Genomic DNA, 12,500 nt, shown 5'->3' with positions numbered 1-12,500 from the left:
GTACGCCCGATCTCGTCTGATCTCGGAAGCTAAGCAGGGTCGGGCCTGGTTAGTACTTGGATGGGAGACCGCCTGGGAATACCAGGTGCTGTAAGCATTTTGTCCACGAGGGTGTGCCCCTGCACTATTTCATCAGCAACACTGCCTTGTAGTAAGCATTTAATGATGAATTGACTAAATGCAGCTTCCTGCCTTTTTAATAGGATCAAATTTCCTTGTGTTTTCAATTAGCATCTGCCTTGTATTTATAAGACAAACAAGAATATTGTTGCTGAATGCAGCTTGTGTGTGCTTTGTGCTCCTTTGCCCTGTTCAAATGATGAAAGGAAATAAAGTTTGTATTTTATCCAACTACCTGTGCTAAAAAGTGATGGGAACAGTGTTTGTAATTTCTTCTACTTTTTCAGTGACACAAAGTTCAAGCTGCTTATCTAATTGGTGAAAATGCAATGTCTGTTTATCACACTCACTTTGACTATATATGTTGTAGCAAGAGATTGTTTCTCGCTTACGGCCATACCAGCCTGGGTACGCCCGATCTCGTCTGATCTCGGAAGCTAAGCAGGGTCGGGCCTGGTTAGTACTTGGATGGGAGACCGCCTGGGAATACCAGGTGCTGTAAGCATTTTGTCCACGAGGGTGTGCTCTTGCACTATTTCATCAGCAACACTGCCTTGTATTAAGCATTTAATGATGAATTGACTAAATGTCTGTTTTATCAGACTCACTTTGACTATATATGTTGTAGCAAGAGATTGTTTCTCGCTTACGGCCATACCAGCCTGGGTACGCCCGATCTCGTCTGATCTCGGAAGCTAAGCAGGGTCGGGCCTGGTTAGTACTTGGATGGGAGACCGCCTGGGAATACCAGGTGCTGTAAGCATTTTGTCCACGAGGGTGTGCTCTTGCACTATTTCATCAGCAACACTGCCTTGTATTAAGCATTTAATGATGAATTGACTAAATGTCTGTTTTATCAGACTCACTTTGACTATATATGTTGTAGCAAGAGATTGTTTCTCGCTTACGGCCATACCAGCCTGGGTACGCCCGATCTCGTCTGATCTCGGAAGCTAAGCAGGGTCGGGCCTGGTTAGTACTTGGATGGGAGACCGCCTGGGAATACCAGGTGCTGTAAGCATTTTGTCCACGAGGGTGTGCCCCTGCACTATTTCATCAGCAACACTGCCTTGTAGTAAGCATTTAATGATGAATTGACTAAATGCAGCTTCCTGCCTTTTTAATAGGATCAAATTTCCTTGTGTTTTCAATTAGCATCTGCCTTGTATTTATAAGACAAACAAGAATATTGTTGCTGAATGCAGCTTGTGTGTGCTTTGTGCTCCTTTGCCCTGTTCAAATGATGAAAGGAAATAAAGTTTGTATTTTATCCAACTACCTGTGGTAAAAAGTGATGGGAACAGTGTTTGTAATTTCTTCTACTTTTTCAGTGACACAAAGTTCAAGCTGCTTATCTAATTGGTGAAAATGCAATGTCTGTTTATCACACTCACTTTGACTATATATGTTGTAGCAAGAGATTGTTTCTCGCTTACGGCCATACCAGCCTGGGTACGCCCGATCTCGTCTGATCTCGGAAGCTAAGCAGGGTCGGTCCTGGTTAGTACTTGGATGGGAGACCGCCTGGGAATACCAGGTGCTGTAAGCATTTTGTCCACGAGGGTGTGCTCTTGCACTATTTCATCAGCAACACTGCCTTGTATTAAGCATTTAATGATGAATTGACTAAATGTCTGTTTTATCAGACTCACTTTGACTATATATGTTGTAGCAAGAGATTGTTTCTCGCTTACGGCCATACCAGCCTGGGTACGCCCGATCTCGTCTGATCTCGGAAGCTAAGCATGGTCGGGCCTGGTTAGTACTTGGATGGGAGACCGCCTGGGAATACCAGGTGCTGTAAGCATTTTGTCCACGAGGGTGTGCTCTTGCACTATTTCATCAGCAACACTGCCTTGTATTAAGCATTTAATGATGAATTGACTAAATGTCTGTTTTATCAGACTCACTTTGACTATATATGTTGTAGCAAGAGATTGTTTCTCGCTAACGGCCATACCAGCCTGGGTACGCCCGATCTCGTCTGATCTCGGAAGCTAAGCAGGGTCGGGCCTGGTTAGTACTTGGATGGGAGACCGCCTGGGAATACCAGGTGCTGTAAGCATTTTGTCCACGAGGGTGTGCCCCTGCACTATTTCATCAGCAACACTGCCTTGTAGTAAGCATTTAATGATGAATTGACTAAATGCAGCTTCCTGCCTTTTTAATAGGATCAAATTTCCTTGTGTTTTCAATTAGCATCTGCCTTGTATTTATAAGACAAACAAGAATATTGTTGCTGAATGCAGCTTGTGTGTGCTTTGTGCTCCTTTGCCCTATTCAAATGATGAAAGGAAATAAAGTTTGTATTTTATCCAACTACCTGTGCTAAAAAGTGATGGGAACAGTGTTTGTAATTTCTTCTACTTTTTCAGTGACACAAAGTTCAAGCTGCTTATCTAATTGGTGAAAATGCAATGTCTGTTTATCACACTCACTTTGACTATATATGTTGTAGCAAGAGATTGTTTCTCGCTTACGGCCATACCAGCCTGGGTACGCCCGATCTCGTCTGATCTCGGAAGCTAAGCAGGGTCGGGCCTGGTTAGTACTTGGATGGGAGACCGCCTGGGAATACCAGGTGCTGTAAGCATTTTGTCCACGAGGGTGTGCTCTTGCACTATTTCATCAGCAACACTGCCTTGTATTAAGCATTTAATGATGAATTGACTAAATGTCTGTTTTATCAGACTCACTTTGACTATATATGTTGTAGCAAGAGATTGTTTCTCGCTTACGGCCATACCAGCCTGGGTACGCCCGATCTCGTCTGATCTCGGAAGCTAAGCAGGGTCGGGCCTGGTTAGTACTTGGATGGGAGACCGCCTGGGAATACCAGGTGCTGTAAGCATTTTGTCCACGAGGGTGTGCCCCTGCACTATTTCATCAGCAACACTGCCTTGTAGTAAGCATTTAATGATGAATTGACTAAATGCAGCTTCCTGCCTTTTTAATAGGATCAAATTTCCTTGTGTTTTCAATTAGCATCTGCCTTGTATTTATAAGACAAACAAGAATATTGTTGCTGAATGCAGCTTGTGTGTGCTTTGTGCTCCTTTGCCCTGTTCAAATGATGAAAGGAAATAAAGTTTGTATTTTATCCAACTACCTGTGCTAAAAAGTGATGGGAACAGTGTTTGTAATTTCTTCTACTTTTTCAGTGACACAAAGTTCAAGCTGCTTATCTAATTGGTGAAAATGCAATGTCTGTTTATCACACTCACTTTGACTATATATGTTGTAGCAAGAGATTGTTTCTCGCTTACGGCCATACCAGCCTGGGTACGCCCGATCTCGTCTGATCTCGGAAGCTAAGCAGGGTCGGGCCTGGTTAGTACTTGGATGGGAGACCGCCTGGGAATACCAGGTGCTGTAAGCATTTTGTCCACGAGGGTGTGCTCTTGCACTATTTCATCAGCAACACTGCCTTGTATTAAGCATTTAATGATGAATTGACTAAATGTCTGTTTTATCAGACTCACTTTGACTATATATGTTGTAGCAAGAGATTGTTTCTCGCTTACGGCCATACCAGCCTGGGTACGCCCGATCTCGTCTGATCTCGGAAGCTAAGCAGGGTCGGGCCTGGTTAGTACTTGGATGGGAGACCGCCTGCGAATACCAGGTGCTGTAAGCATCTTGTCCACGAGGGTGTGCTCTTACACTATTTCATCAGCAACACTGCCTTGTATTAAGCATTTAATGATGAATTGACTAAATGTCTGTTTTATCAGACTCACTTTGACTATATATGTTGTAGCAAGAGATTGTTTCTCGCTTACGGCCATACCAGCCTGGGTACGCCCGATCTCGTCTGATCTCGGAAGCTAAGCAGGGTCGGGCCTGGTTAGTACTTGGATGGGAGACCGCCTGGGAATACCAGGTGCTGTAAGCATTTTGTCCACGAGGGTGTGCCCCTGCACTATTTCATCAGCAACACTGCCTTGTAGTAAGCATTTAATGATGAATTGACTAAATGCAGCTTCCTGCCTTTTTAATAGGATCAAATTTCCTTGTGTTTTCAATTAGCATCTGCCTTGTATTTATAAGACAAACAAGAATATTGTTGCTGAATGCAGCTTGTGTGTGCTTTGTGCTCCTTTGCCCTGTTCAAATGATGAAAGGAAATAAAGTTTGTATTTTATCCAACTACCTGTGCTAAAAAGTGATGGGAACAGTGTTTGTAATTTCTTCTACTTTTTCAGTGACACAAAGTTCAAGCTGCTTATCTAATTGGTGAAAATGCAATGTCTGTTTATCACACTCACTTTGACTATATATGTTGTAGCAAGAGATTGTTTCTCGCTTACGGCCATACCAGCCTGGGTACGCCCGATCTCGTCTGATCTCGGAAGCTAAGCAGGGTCGGTCCTGGTTAGTACTTGGATGGGAGACCGCCTGGGAATACCAGGTGCTGTAAGCATTTTGTCCACGAGGGTGTGCTCTTGCACTATTTCATCAGCAACACTGCCTTGTATTAAGCATTTAATGATGAATTGACTAAATGTCTGTTTTATCAGACTCACTTTGACTATATATGTTGTAGCAAGAGATTGTTTCTCGCTTACGGCCATACCAGCCTGGGTACGCCCGATCTCGTCTGATCTCGGAAGCTAAGCATGGTCGGGCCTGGTTAGTACTTGGATGGGAGACCGCCTGGGAATACCAGGTGCTGTAAGCATTTTGTCCACGAGGGTGTGCTCTTGCACTATTTCATCAGCAACACTGCCTTGTATTAAGCATTTAATGATGAATTGACTAAATGTCTGTTTTATCAGACTCACTTTGACTATATATGTTGTAGCAAGAGATTGTTTCTCGCTTACGGCCATACCAGCCTGGGTACGCCCGATCTCGTCTGATCTCGGAAGCTAAGCAGGGTCGGGCCTGGTTAGTACTTGGATGGGAGACCGCCTGGGAATACCAGGTGCTGTAAGCATTTTGTCCACGAGGGTGTGCCCCTGCACTATTTCATCAGCAACACTGCCTTGTAGTAAGCATTTAATGATGAATTGACTAAATGCAGCTTCCTGCCTTTTTAATAGGATCAAATTTCCTTGTGTTTTCAATTAGCATCTGCCTTGTATTTATAAGACAAACAAGAATATTGTTGCTGAATGCAGCTTGTGTGTGCTTTGTGCTCCTTTGCCCTGTTCAAATGATGAAAGGAAATACAGTTTGTATTTTATCCAACTACCTGTGCTAAAAAGTGATGGGAACAGTGTTTGTAATTTCTTCTACTTTTTCAGTGACACAAAGTTCAAGCTGCTTATCTAATTGGTGAAAATGCAATGTCTGTTTATCACACTCACTTTGACTATATATGTTGTAGCAAGAGATTGTTTCTCGCTTACGGCCATACCAGCCTGGGTACGCCCGATCTCGTCTGATCTCGGAAGCTAAGCAGGGTCGGGCCTGGTTAGTACTTGGATGGGAGACCGCCTGGGAATACCAGGTGCTGTAAGCATTTTGTCCACGAGGGTGTGCTCTTGCACTATTTCATCAGCAACACTGCCTTGTATTAAGCATTTAATGATGAATTGACTAAATGTCTGTTTTATCAGACTCACTTTGACTATATATGTTGTAGCAAGAGATTGTTTCTCGCTTACGGCCATACCAGCCTGGGTACTCCCGATCTCGTCTGATCTCGGAAGCTAAGCAGGGTCGGGCCTGGTTAGTACTTGGATGGGAGACCGCCTGGGAATACCAGGTGCTGTAAGCATTTTGTCCACGAGGGTGTGCCCCTGCACTATTTCATCAGCAACACTGCCTTGTAGTAAGCATTTAATGATGAATTGACTAAATGCAGCTTCCTGCCTTTTTAATAGGATCAAATTTCCTTGTGTTTTCAATTAGCATCTGCCTTGTATTTATAAGACAAACAAGAATATTGTTGCTGAATGCAGCTTGTGTGTGCTTTGTGCTCCTTTGCCCTGTTCAAATGATGAAAGGAAATAAAGTTTGTATTTTATCCAACTACCTGTGCTAAAAAGTGATGGGAACAGTGTTTGTAATTTCTTCTACTTTTTCAGTGACACAAAGTTCAAGCTGCTTATCTAATTGGTGAAAATGCAATGTCTGTTTATCACACTCACTTTGACTATATATGTTGTAGCAAGAGATTGTTTCTCGCTTACGGCCATACCAGCCTGGGTACGCCCGATCTCGTCTGATCTCGGAAGCTAAGCAGGGTCGGGCCTGGTTAGTACTTGGATGGGAGACCGCCTGGGAATACCAGGTGCTGTAAGCATTTTGTCCACGAGGGTGTGCTCTTGCACTATTTCATCAGCAACACTGCCTTGTATTAAGCATTTAATGATGAATTGACTAAATGTCTGTTTTATCAGACTCACTTTGACTATATATGTTGTAGCAAGAGATTGTTTCTCGCTTACGGCCATACCAGCCTGGGTACGCCCGATCTCGTCTGATCTCGGAAGCTAAGCAGGGTCGGGCCTGGTTAGTACTTGGATGGGAGACCGCCTGGGAATACCAGGTGCTGTAAGCATTTTGTCCACGAGGGTGTGCCCCTGCACTATTTCATCAGCAACACTGCCTTGTAGTAAGCATTTAATGATGAATTGACTAAATGCAGCTTCCTGCCTTTTTAATAGGATCAAATTTCCTTGTGTTTTCAATTAGCATCTGCCTTGTATTTATAAGACAAACAAGAATATTGTTGCTGAATGCAGCTTGTGTGTGCTTTGTGCTCCTTTGCCCTGTTCAAATGATGAAAGGAAATAAAGTTTGTATTTTATCCAACTACCTGTGCTAAAAAGTGATGGGAACAGTGTTTGTAATTTCTTCTACTTTTTCAGTGACACAAAGTTCAAGCTGCTTATCTAATTGGTGAAAATGCAATGTCTGTTTATCACACTCACTTTGACTATATATGTTGTAGCAAGAGATTGTTTCTCGCTTACGGCCATACCAGCCTGGGTACGCCCGATCTCGTCTGATCTCGGAAGCTAAGCAGGGTCGGTCCCGGTTAGTACTTGGATGGGAGACCGCCTGGGAATACCAGGTGCTGTAAGCATTTTGTCCACGAGGGTGTGCTCTTGCACTATTTCATCAGCAACACTGCCTTGTATTAAGCATTTAATGATGAATTGACTAAATGTCTGTTTTATCAGACTCACTTTGACTATATATGTTGTAGCAAGAGATTGTTTCTCGCTTACGGCCATACCAGCCTGGGTACGCCCGATCTCGTCTGATCTCGGAAGCTAAGCAGGGTCGGGCCTGGTTAGTACTTGGATGGGAGACCGCCTGGGAATACCAGGTGCTGTAAGCATTTTGTCCACGAGGGTGTGCTCTTGCACTATTTCATCAGCAACACTGCCTTGTATTAAGCATTTAATGATGAATTGACTAAATGTCTGTTTTATCAGACTCACTTTGACTATATATGTTGTAGCAAGAGATTGTTTCTCGCTTACGGCCATACCAGCCTGGGTACGCCCGATCTCGTCTGATCTTGGAAGCTAAGCAGGGTCGGGCCTGGTTAGTACTTGGATGGGAGACCGCCTGGGAATACCAGGTGCTGTAAGCATTTTGTCCACGAGGGTGTGCCCCTGCACTATTTCATCAGCAACACTGCCTTGTAGTAAGCATTTAATGATGAATTGACTAAATGCAGCTTCCTGCCTTTTTAATAGGATCAAATTTCCTTGTGTTTTCAATTAGCATCTGCCTTGTATTTATAAGACAAACAAGAATATTGTTGCTGAATGCAGCTTGTGTGTGCTTTGTGCTCCTTTGCCCTGTTCAAATGATGAAAGGAAATAAAGTTTGTATTTTATCCAACTACCTGTGCTAAAAAGTGATGGGAACAGTGTTTGTAATTTCTTCTACTTTTTCAGTGACACAAAGTTCAAGCTGCTTATCTAATTGGTGAAAATGCAATGTCTGTTTATCACACTCACTTTGACTATATATGTTGTAGCAAGAGATGGTTTCTCGCTTACGGCCATACCAGCCTGGGTACGCCCGATCTCGTCTGATCTCGGAAGCTAAGCAGGGTCGGGCCTGGTTAGTACTTGGATGGGAGACCGCCTGGGAATACCAGGTGCTGTAAGCAATTTGTCCACGAGGGTGTGCTCTTGCACTATTTCATCAGCAACACTGCCTTATATTAAGCATTTAATGATGAATTGACTAAATGTCTGTTTTATCAGATTCACTTTGACTATATATGTTGTAGCAAGAGATTGTTTCTTGCTTACGGCCATACCAGCCTGGGTACGCCCGATCTCGTCTGATCTCGGAAGCTAAGCAGGGTCGGGCCTGGTTAGTACTTGGATGGGAGACCGCCTGGGAATACCAGGTGCTGTAAGCATTTTGTCCACGAGGGTGTGCTCTTGCACTATTTCATCAGCAACACTGCCTTGTATTAAGCATTTAATGATGAATTGACTAAATGTCTGTTTTATCAGACTCACTTTGACTATATATGTTGTAGCAAGAGATTGTTTCTCGCTTACGGCCATAACAGCCTGGGTACGCCCGATCTCGTCTGATCTCGGAAGCTAAGCAGGGTCGGGCCTGGTTAGTACTTGGATGGGAGACCGCCTGGGAATACCAGGTGCTGTAAGCATTTTGTCCACGAGGGTGTGCCCCTGCACTATTTCATCAGCAACACTGCCTTGTAGTAAGCATTTAATGATGAATTGACTAAATGCAGCTTCCTGCCTTTTTAATAGGATCAAATTTCCTTGTGTTTTCAATTAGCATCTGCCTTGTATTTATAAGACAAACAAGAATATTGTTGCTGAATGCAGCTTGTGTGTGCTTTGTGCTCCTTTGCCCTGTTCAAATGATGAAAGGAAATAAAGTTTGTATTTTATCCAACTACCTGTGCTAAAAAGTGATGGGAACAGTGTTTGTAATTTCTTCTACTTTTTCAGTGACACAAAGTTCAAGCTGCTTATCTAATTGGTGAAAATGCAATGTCTGTTTATCACACTCACTTTGACTATATATGTTGTAGCAAGAGATTGTTTCTCGCTTACGGCCATACCAGCCTGGGTACGCCCGATCTCGTCTGATCTCGGAAGCTAAGCAGGGTCGGGCCTGGTTAGTACTTGGATGGGAGACCGCCTGGGAATACCAGGTGCTGTAAGCATTTTGTCCACGAGGGTGTGCTCTTGCACTATTTCATCAGCAACACTGCCTTGTATTAAGCATTTAATGATGAATTGACTAAATGTCTGTTTTATCAGACTCACTTTGACTATATATGTTGTAGCAAGAGATTGTTTCTCGCTTACGGCCATACCAGCCTGGGTACGCCCGATCTCGTCTGATCTCGGAAGCTAAGCAGGGTCGGGCCTGGTTAGTACTTGGATGGGAGACCGCCTGCGAATACCAGGTGCTGTAAGCATTTTGTCCACGAGGGTGTGCTCTTGCACTATTTCATCAGCAACACTGCCTTGTATTAAGCATTTAATGATGAATTGACTAAATGTCTGTTTTATCAGACTCACTTTGACTATATATGTTGTAGCAAGAGATTGTTTCTCGCTTACGGCCATACCATCCTGGGTACGCCCGATCTCGTCTGATCTCGGAAGCTAAGCAGGGTCGGGCCTGGTTAGTACTTGGATGGGAGACCGCCTGGGAATACCAGGTGCTGTAAGCATTTTGTCCACGAGGGTGTGCCCCTGCACTATTTCATCAGCAACACTGCCTTGTAGTAAGCATTTAATGATGAATTGACTAAATGCAGCTTCCTGCCTTTTTAATAGGATCAAATTTCCTTGTGTTTTCAATTAGCATCTGCCTTGTATTTATAAGACAAACAAGAATATTGTTGCTGAATGCAGCTTGTGTGTGCTTTGTGCTCCTTTGCCCTGTTCAAATGATGAAAGGAAATAAAGTTTGTATTTTATCCAACTACCTGTGCTAAAAAGTGATGGGAACAGTGTTTGTAATTTCTTCTACTTTTTCAGTGACACAAAGTTCAAGCTGCTTATCTAATTGGTGAAAATGCAATGTCTGTTTATCACACTCACTTTGACTATATATGTTGTAGCAAGAGATTGTTTCTCGCTTACGGCCATACCAGCCTGGGTACGCCCGATCTCGTCTGATCTCGGAAGCTAAGCAGGGTCGGTCCTGGTTAGTACTTGGATGGGAGACCGCCTGGGAATACCAGGTGCTGTAAGCATTTTGTCCACGAGGGTGTGCTCTTGCACTATTTCATCAGCAACACTGCCTTGTATTAAGCATTTAATGATGAATTGACTAAATGTCTGTTTTATCAGACTCACTTTGACTATATATGTTGTAGCAAGAGATTGTTTCTCGCTTACGGCCATACCAGCCTGGGTACGCCCGATCTCGTCTGATCTCGGAAGCTAAGCAGGGTCGGGCCTGGTTAGTACTTGGATGGGAGACCGCCTGGGAATACCAGGTGCTGTAAGCATTTTGTCCACGAGGGTGTGCTCTTGCACTATTTCATCAGCAACACTGCCTTGTATTAAGCATTTAATGATGAATTGACTAAATGTCTGTTTTATCAGACTCACTTTGACTATATATGTTGTAGCAAGAGATTGTTTCTCGCTTACGGCCATACCAGCCTGGGTACGCCCGATCTCGTCTGATCTTGGAAGCTAAGCAGGGTCGGGCCTGGTTAGTACTTGGATGGGAGACCGCCTGGGAATACCAGGTGCTGTAAGCATTTTGTCCACGAGGGTGTGCCCCTGCACTATTTCATCAGCAACACTGCCTTGTAGTAAGCATTTAATGATGAATTGACTAAATGCAGCTTCCTGCCTTTTTAATAGGATCAAATTTCCTTGTGTTTTCAATTAGCATCTGCCTTGTATTTATAAGACAAACAAGAATATTGTTGCTGAATGCAGCTTGTGTGTGCTTTGTGCTCCTTTGCCCTGTTCAAATGATGAAAGGAAATAAAGTTTGTATTTTATCCAACTACCTGTGCTAAAAAGTGATGGGAACAGTGTTTGTAATTTCTTCTACTTTTTCAGTGACACAAAGTTCAAGCTGCTTATCTAATTGGTGAAAATGCAATGTCTGTTTATCACACTCACTTTGACTATATATGTTGTAGCAAGAGATTGTTTCTCGCTTACGGCCATACCAGCCTGGGTACGCCCGATCTCGTCTGATCTCGGAAGCTAAGCAGGGTCGGGCCTGGTTAGTACTTGGATGGGAGACCGCCTGGGAATACCAGGTGCTGTAAGCATTTTGTCCACGAGGGTGTGCTCTTGCACTATTTCATCAGCAACACTGCCTTGTATTAAGCATTTAATGATGAATTGACTAAATGTCTGTTTTATCAGACTCACTTTGACTATATATGTTGTAGCAAGAGATTGTTTCTCGCTTACGGCCATACCAGCCTGGGTACGCCCGATCTCGTCTGATCTCGGAAGCTAAGCAGGGTCGGGCCTGGTTAGTACTTGGATGGGAGACCGCCTGCGAATACCAGGTGCTGTAAGCATTTTGTCCACGAGGGTGTGCTCTTGCACTATTTCATCAGCAACACTGCCTTGTATTAAGCATTTAATGATGAATTGACTAAATGTCTGTTTTATCAGACTCACTTTGACTATATATGTTGTAGCAAGAGATTGTTTCTCGCTTACGGCCATACCAGCCTGGGTACGCCCGATCTCGTCTGATCTCGGAAGCTAAGCAGGGTCGGGCCTGGTTAGTACTTGGATGGGAGACCGCCTGGGAATACCAGGTGCTGTAAGCATTTTGTCCACGAGGGTGTGCCCCTGCACTATTTCATCAGCAACACTGCCTTGTAGTAAGCATTTAATGATGAATTGACTAAATGCAGCTTCCTGCCTTTTTAATAGGATCAAATTTCCTTGTGTTTTCAATTAGCATCTGCCTTGTATTTATAAGACAAACAAGAATATTGTTGCTGAATGCAGCTTGTGTGTGCTTTGTGCTCCTTTGCCCTGTTCAAATGATGAAAGGAAATAAAGTTTGTATTTTATCCAACTACCTGTGCTAAAAAGTGATGGGAACAGTGTTTGTAATTTCTTCTACTTTTTCAGTGACACAAAGTTCAAGCTGCTTATCTAATTGGTGAAAATGCAATGTCTGTTTATCACACTCACTTTGACTATATATGTTGTAGCAAGAGATTGTTTCTCGCTTACGGCCATACCAGCCTGGGTACGCCCGATCTCGTCTGATCTCGGAAGCTAAGCAGGGTCGGTCCTGGTTAGTACTTGGATGGGAGACCGCCTGGGAATACCAGGTGCTGTAAGCATTTTGTCCACGAGGGTGTGCTCTTGCACTATTTCATCAGCAACACTGCCTTGTATTAAGCATTTAATGATGAATTGACTAAATGTCTGTTTTATCAGACTCACTTTGACTATATATGTTGT

General features: G+C 43.5%; 35 non-coding genes across 35 annotated transcripts in view; all 35 read left to right on the top strand.

Moving 5' to 3' along the window:
- The window catches only part of LOC145855752 (5S ribosomal RNA), a 119-nt gene extending 22 nt beyond the window's left edge, over positions 1 to 97 (top strand). The window contains exon 1 of the ribosomal RNA XR_014376640.1: positions 1 to 97. This exon is cut by the window's left edge and continues 22 nt beyond it. This is a non-coding gene — a ribosomal RNA (5S ribosomal RNA).
- A 409-nt stretch (positions 98 to 506) lies between these two features.
- Positions 507 to 625, top strand: LOC145855751 (5S ribosomal RNA). Its single transcript, XR_014376639.1, has one exon. It is a non-coding gene; the product is annotated as a 5S ribosomal RNA (ribosomal RNA).
- Positions 626 to 764: 139 nt separating this feature from the next.
- Positions 765 to 883, top strand: LOC145855750 (5S ribosomal RNA). Its single transcript, XR_014376638.1, has one exon. It is a non-coding gene; the product is annotated as a 5S ribosomal RNA (ribosomal RNA).
- Positions 884 to 1,022: 139 nt separating this feature from the next.
- Positions 1,023 to 1,141, top strand: LOC145855749 (5S ribosomal RNA). Its single transcript, XR_014376637.1, has one exon. It is a non-coding gene; the product is annotated as a 5S ribosomal RNA (ribosomal RNA).
- Positions 1,142 to 1,550: 409 nt separating this feature from the next.
- Positions 1,551 to 1,669, top strand: LOC145884864 (5S ribosomal RNA). The gene has a single exon (XR_014396444.1). It is a non-coding gene; the product is annotated as a 5S ribosomal RNA (ribosomal RNA).
- A 139-nt stretch (positions 1,670 to 1,808) lies between these two features.
- Positions 1,809 to 1,927, top strand: LOC145884914 (5S ribosomal RNA). Its single transcript, XR_014396494.1, has one exon. It is a non-coding gene; the product is annotated as a 5S ribosomal RNA (ribosomal RNA).
- A 139-nt stretch (positions 1,928 to 2,066) lies between these two features.
- On the top strand, positions 2,067 to 2,185 carry LOC145882844 (5S ribosomal RNA). Its single transcript, XR_014394414.1, has one exon. It is a non-coding gene; the product is annotated as a 5S ribosomal RNA (ribosomal RNA).
- Positions 2,186 to 2,594: 409 nt separating this feature from the next.
- On the top strand, positions 2,595 to 2,713 carry LOC145855748 (5S ribosomal RNA). The gene has a single exon (XR_014376636.1). It is a non-coding gene; the product is annotated as a 5S ribosomal RNA (ribosomal RNA).
- A 139-nt stretch (positions 2,714 to 2,852) lies between these two features.
- LOC145855747 (5S ribosomal RNA) lies at positions 2,853 to 2,971 on the top strand. The gene has a single exon (XR_014376635.1). It is a non-coding gene; the product is annotated as a 5S ribosomal RNA (ribosomal RNA).
- A 409-nt stretch (positions 2,972 to 3,380) lies between these two features.
- On the top strand, positions 3,381 to 3,499 carry LOC145855746 (5S ribosomal RNA). Its single transcript, XR_014376634.1, has one exon. It is a non-coding gene; the product is annotated as a 5S ribosomal RNA (ribosomal RNA).
- Positions 3,500 to 3,638: 139 nt separating this feature from the next.
- Positions 3,639 to 3,757, top strand: LOC145882740 (5S ribosomal RNA). The gene has a single exon (XR_014394308.1). It is a non-coding gene; the product is annotated as a 5S ribosomal RNA (ribosomal RNA).
- Positions 3,758 to 3,896: 139 nt separating this feature from the next.
- LOC145855745 (5S ribosomal RNA) lies at positions 3,897 to 4,015 on the top strand. Its single transcript, XR_014376633.1, has one exon. It is a non-coding gene; the product is annotated as a 5S ribosomal RNA (ribosomal RNA).
- A 409-nt stretch (positions 4,016 to 4,424) lies between these two features.
- LOC145884863 (5S ribosomal RNA) lies at positions 4,425 to 4,543 on the top strand. The gene has a single exon (XR_014396443.1). It is a non-coding gene; the product is annotated as a 5S ribosomal RNA (ribosomal RNA).
- A 139-nt stretch (positions 4,544 to 4,682) lies between these two features.
- LOC145884913 (5S ribosomal RNA) lies at positions 4,683 to 4,801 on the top strand. The gene has a single exon (XR_014396493.1). It is a non-coding gene; the product is annotated as a 5S ribosomal RNA (ribosomal RNA).
- A 139-nt stretch (positions 4,802 to 4,940) lies between these two features.
- LOC145855744 (5S ribosomal RNA) lies at positions 4,941 to 5,059 on the top strand. The gene has a single exon (XR_014376632.1). It is a non-coding gene; the product is annotated as a 5S ribosomal RNA (ribosomal RNA).
- A 409-nt stretch (positions 5,060 to 5,468) lies between these two features.
- Positions 5,469 to 5,587, top strand: LOC145855742 (5S ribosomal RNA). Its single transcript, XR_014376630.1, has one exon. It is a non-coding gene; the product is annotated as a 5S ribosomal RNA (ribosomal RNA).
- Positions 5,588 to 5,726: 139 nt separating this feature from the next.
- Positions 5,727 to 5,845, top strand: LOC145857582 (5S ribosomal RNA). The gene has a single exon (XR_014378481.1). It is a non-coding gene; the product is annotated as a 5S ribosomal RNA (ribosomal RNA).
- A 409-nt stretch (positions 5,846 to 6,254) lies between these two features.
- On the top strand, positions 6,255 to 6,373 carry LOC145855741 (5S ribosomal RNA). Its single transcript, XR_014376629.1, has one exon. It is a non-coding gene; the product is annotated as a 5S ribosomal RNA (ribosomal RNA).
- A 139-nt stretch (positions 6,374 to 6,512) lies between these two features.
- LOC145855740 (5S ribosomal RNA) lies at positions 6,513 to 6,631 on the top strand. The gene has a single exon (XR_014376628.1). It is a non-coding gene; the product is annotated as a 5S ribosomal RNA (ribosomal RNA).
- A 409-nt stretch (positions 6,632 to 7,040) lies between these two features.
- Positions 7,041 to 7,159, top strand: LOC145885489 (5S ribosomal RNA). The gene has a single exon (XR_014397071.1). It is a non-coding gene; the product is annotated as a 5S ribosomal RNA (ribosomal RNA).
- Positions 7,160 to 7,298: 139 nt separating this feature from the next.
- On the top strand, positions 7,299 to 7,417 carry LOC145855739 (5S ribosomal RNA). Its single transcript, XR_014376627.1, has one exon. It is a non-coding gene; the product is annotated as a 5S ribosomal RNA (ribosomal RNA).
- A 139-nt stretch (positions 7,418 to 7,556) lies between these two features.
- LOC145884487 (5S ribosomal RNA) lies at positions 7,557 to 7,675 on the top strand. The gene has a single exon (XR_014396065.1). It is a non-coding gene; the product is annotated as a 5S ribosomal RNA (ribosomal RNA).
- A 409-nt stretch (positions 7,676 to 8,084) lies between these two features.
- LOC145855738 (5S ribosomal RNA) lies at positions 8,085 to 8,203 on the top strand. The gene has a single exon (XR_014376626.1). It is a non-coding gene; the product is annotated as a 5S ribosomal RNA (ribosomal RNA).
- A 139-nt stretch (positions 8,204 to 8,342) lies between these two features.
- LOC145855737 (5S ribosomal RNA) lies at positions 8,343 to 8,461 on the top strand. Its single transcript, XR_014376625.1, has one exon. It is a non-coding gene; the product is annotated as a 5S ribosomal RNA (ribosomal RNA).
- A 139-nt stretch (positions 8,462 to 8,600) lies between these two features.
- Positions 8,601 to 8,719, top strand: LOC145886254 (5S ribosomal RNA). The gene has a single exon (XR_014397838.1). It is a non-coding gene; the product is annotated as a 5S ribosomal RNA (ribosomal RNA).
- A 409-nt stretch (positions 8,720 to 9,128) lies between these two features.
- LOC145855736 (5S ribosomal RNA) lies at positions 9,129 to 9,247 on the top strand. Its single transcript, XR_014376624.1, has one exon. It is a non-coding gene; the product is annotated as a 5S ribosomal RNA (ribosomal RNA).
- Positions 9,248 to 9,386: 139 nt separating this feature from the next.
- LOC145882739 (5S ribosomal RNA) lies at positions 9,387 to 9,505 on the top strand. The gene has a single exon (XR_014394307.1). It is a non-coding gene; the product is annotated as a 5S ribosomal RNA (ribosomal RNA).
- Positions 9,506 to 9,644: 139 nt separating this feature from the next.
- Positions 9,645 to 9,763, top strand: LOC145854336 (5S ribosomal RNA). Its single transcript, XR_014375221.1, has one exon. It is a non-coding gene; the product is annotated as a 5S ribosomal RNA (ribosomal RNA).
- Positions 9,764 to 10,172: 409 nt separating this feature from the next.
- On the top strand, positions 10,173 to 10,291 carry LOC145884862 (5S ribosomal RNA). Its single transcript, XR_014396442.1, has one exon. It is a non-coding gene; the product is annotated as a 5S ribosomal RNA (ribosomal RNA).
- A 139-nt stretch (positions 10,292 to 10,430) lies between these two features.
- LOC145855735 (5S ribosomal RNA) lies at positions 10,431 to 10,549 on the top strand. Its single transcript, XR_014376623.1, has one exon. It is a non-coding gene; the product is annotated as a 5S ribosomal RNA (ribosomal RNA).
- A 139-nt stretch (positions 10,550 to 10,688) lies between these two features.
- On the top strand, positions 10,689 to 10,807 carry LOC145884486 (5S ribosomal RNA). The gene has a single exon (XR_014396064.1). It is a non-coding gene; the product is annotated as a 5S ribosomal RNA (ribosomal RNA).
- Positions 10,808 to 11,216: 409 nt separating this feature from the next.
- Positions 11,217 to 11,335, top strand: LOC145855734 (5S ribosomal RNA). Its single transcript, XR_014376622.1, has one exon. It is a non-coding gene; the product is annotated as a 5S ribosomal RNA (ribosomal RNA).
- Positions 11,336 to 11,474: 139 nt separating this feature from the next.
- Positions 11,475 to 11,593, top strand: LOC145882738 (5S ribosomal RNA). Its single transcript, XR_014394306.1, has one exon. It is a non-coding gene; the product is annotated as a 5S ribosomal RNA (ribosomal RNA).
- Positions 11,594 to 11,732: 139 nt separating this feature from the next.
- Positions 11,733 to 11,851, top strand: LOC145855733 (5S ribosomal RNA). Its single transcript, XR_014376621.1, has one exon. It is a non-coding gene; the product is annotated as a 5S ribosomal RNA (ribosomal RNA).
- Positions 11,852 to 12,260: 409 nt separating this feature from the next.
- Positions 12,261 to 12,379, top strand: LOC145884861 (5S ribosomal RNA). Its single transcript, XR_014396441.1, has one exon. It is a non-coding gene; the product is annotated as a 5S ribosomal RNA (ribosomal RNA).
- Positions 12,380 to 12,500: the final 121 nt, after the last annotated feature.

Source organism: Salmo salar, chromosome 08 (assembly GCF_965601325.2).
Source record: "Salmo salar chromosome 08, fSalSal1, whole genome shotgun sequence".
In the NCBI taxonomy this organism is placed as follows: Eukaryota; Metazoa; Chordata; class Actinopteri; order Salmoniformes; family Salmonidae; genus Salmo; species Salmo salar.
Note: the sequence above shows the minus strand (reverse complement) of the source record. Positions and strands in the feature narration are given on the sequence as shown.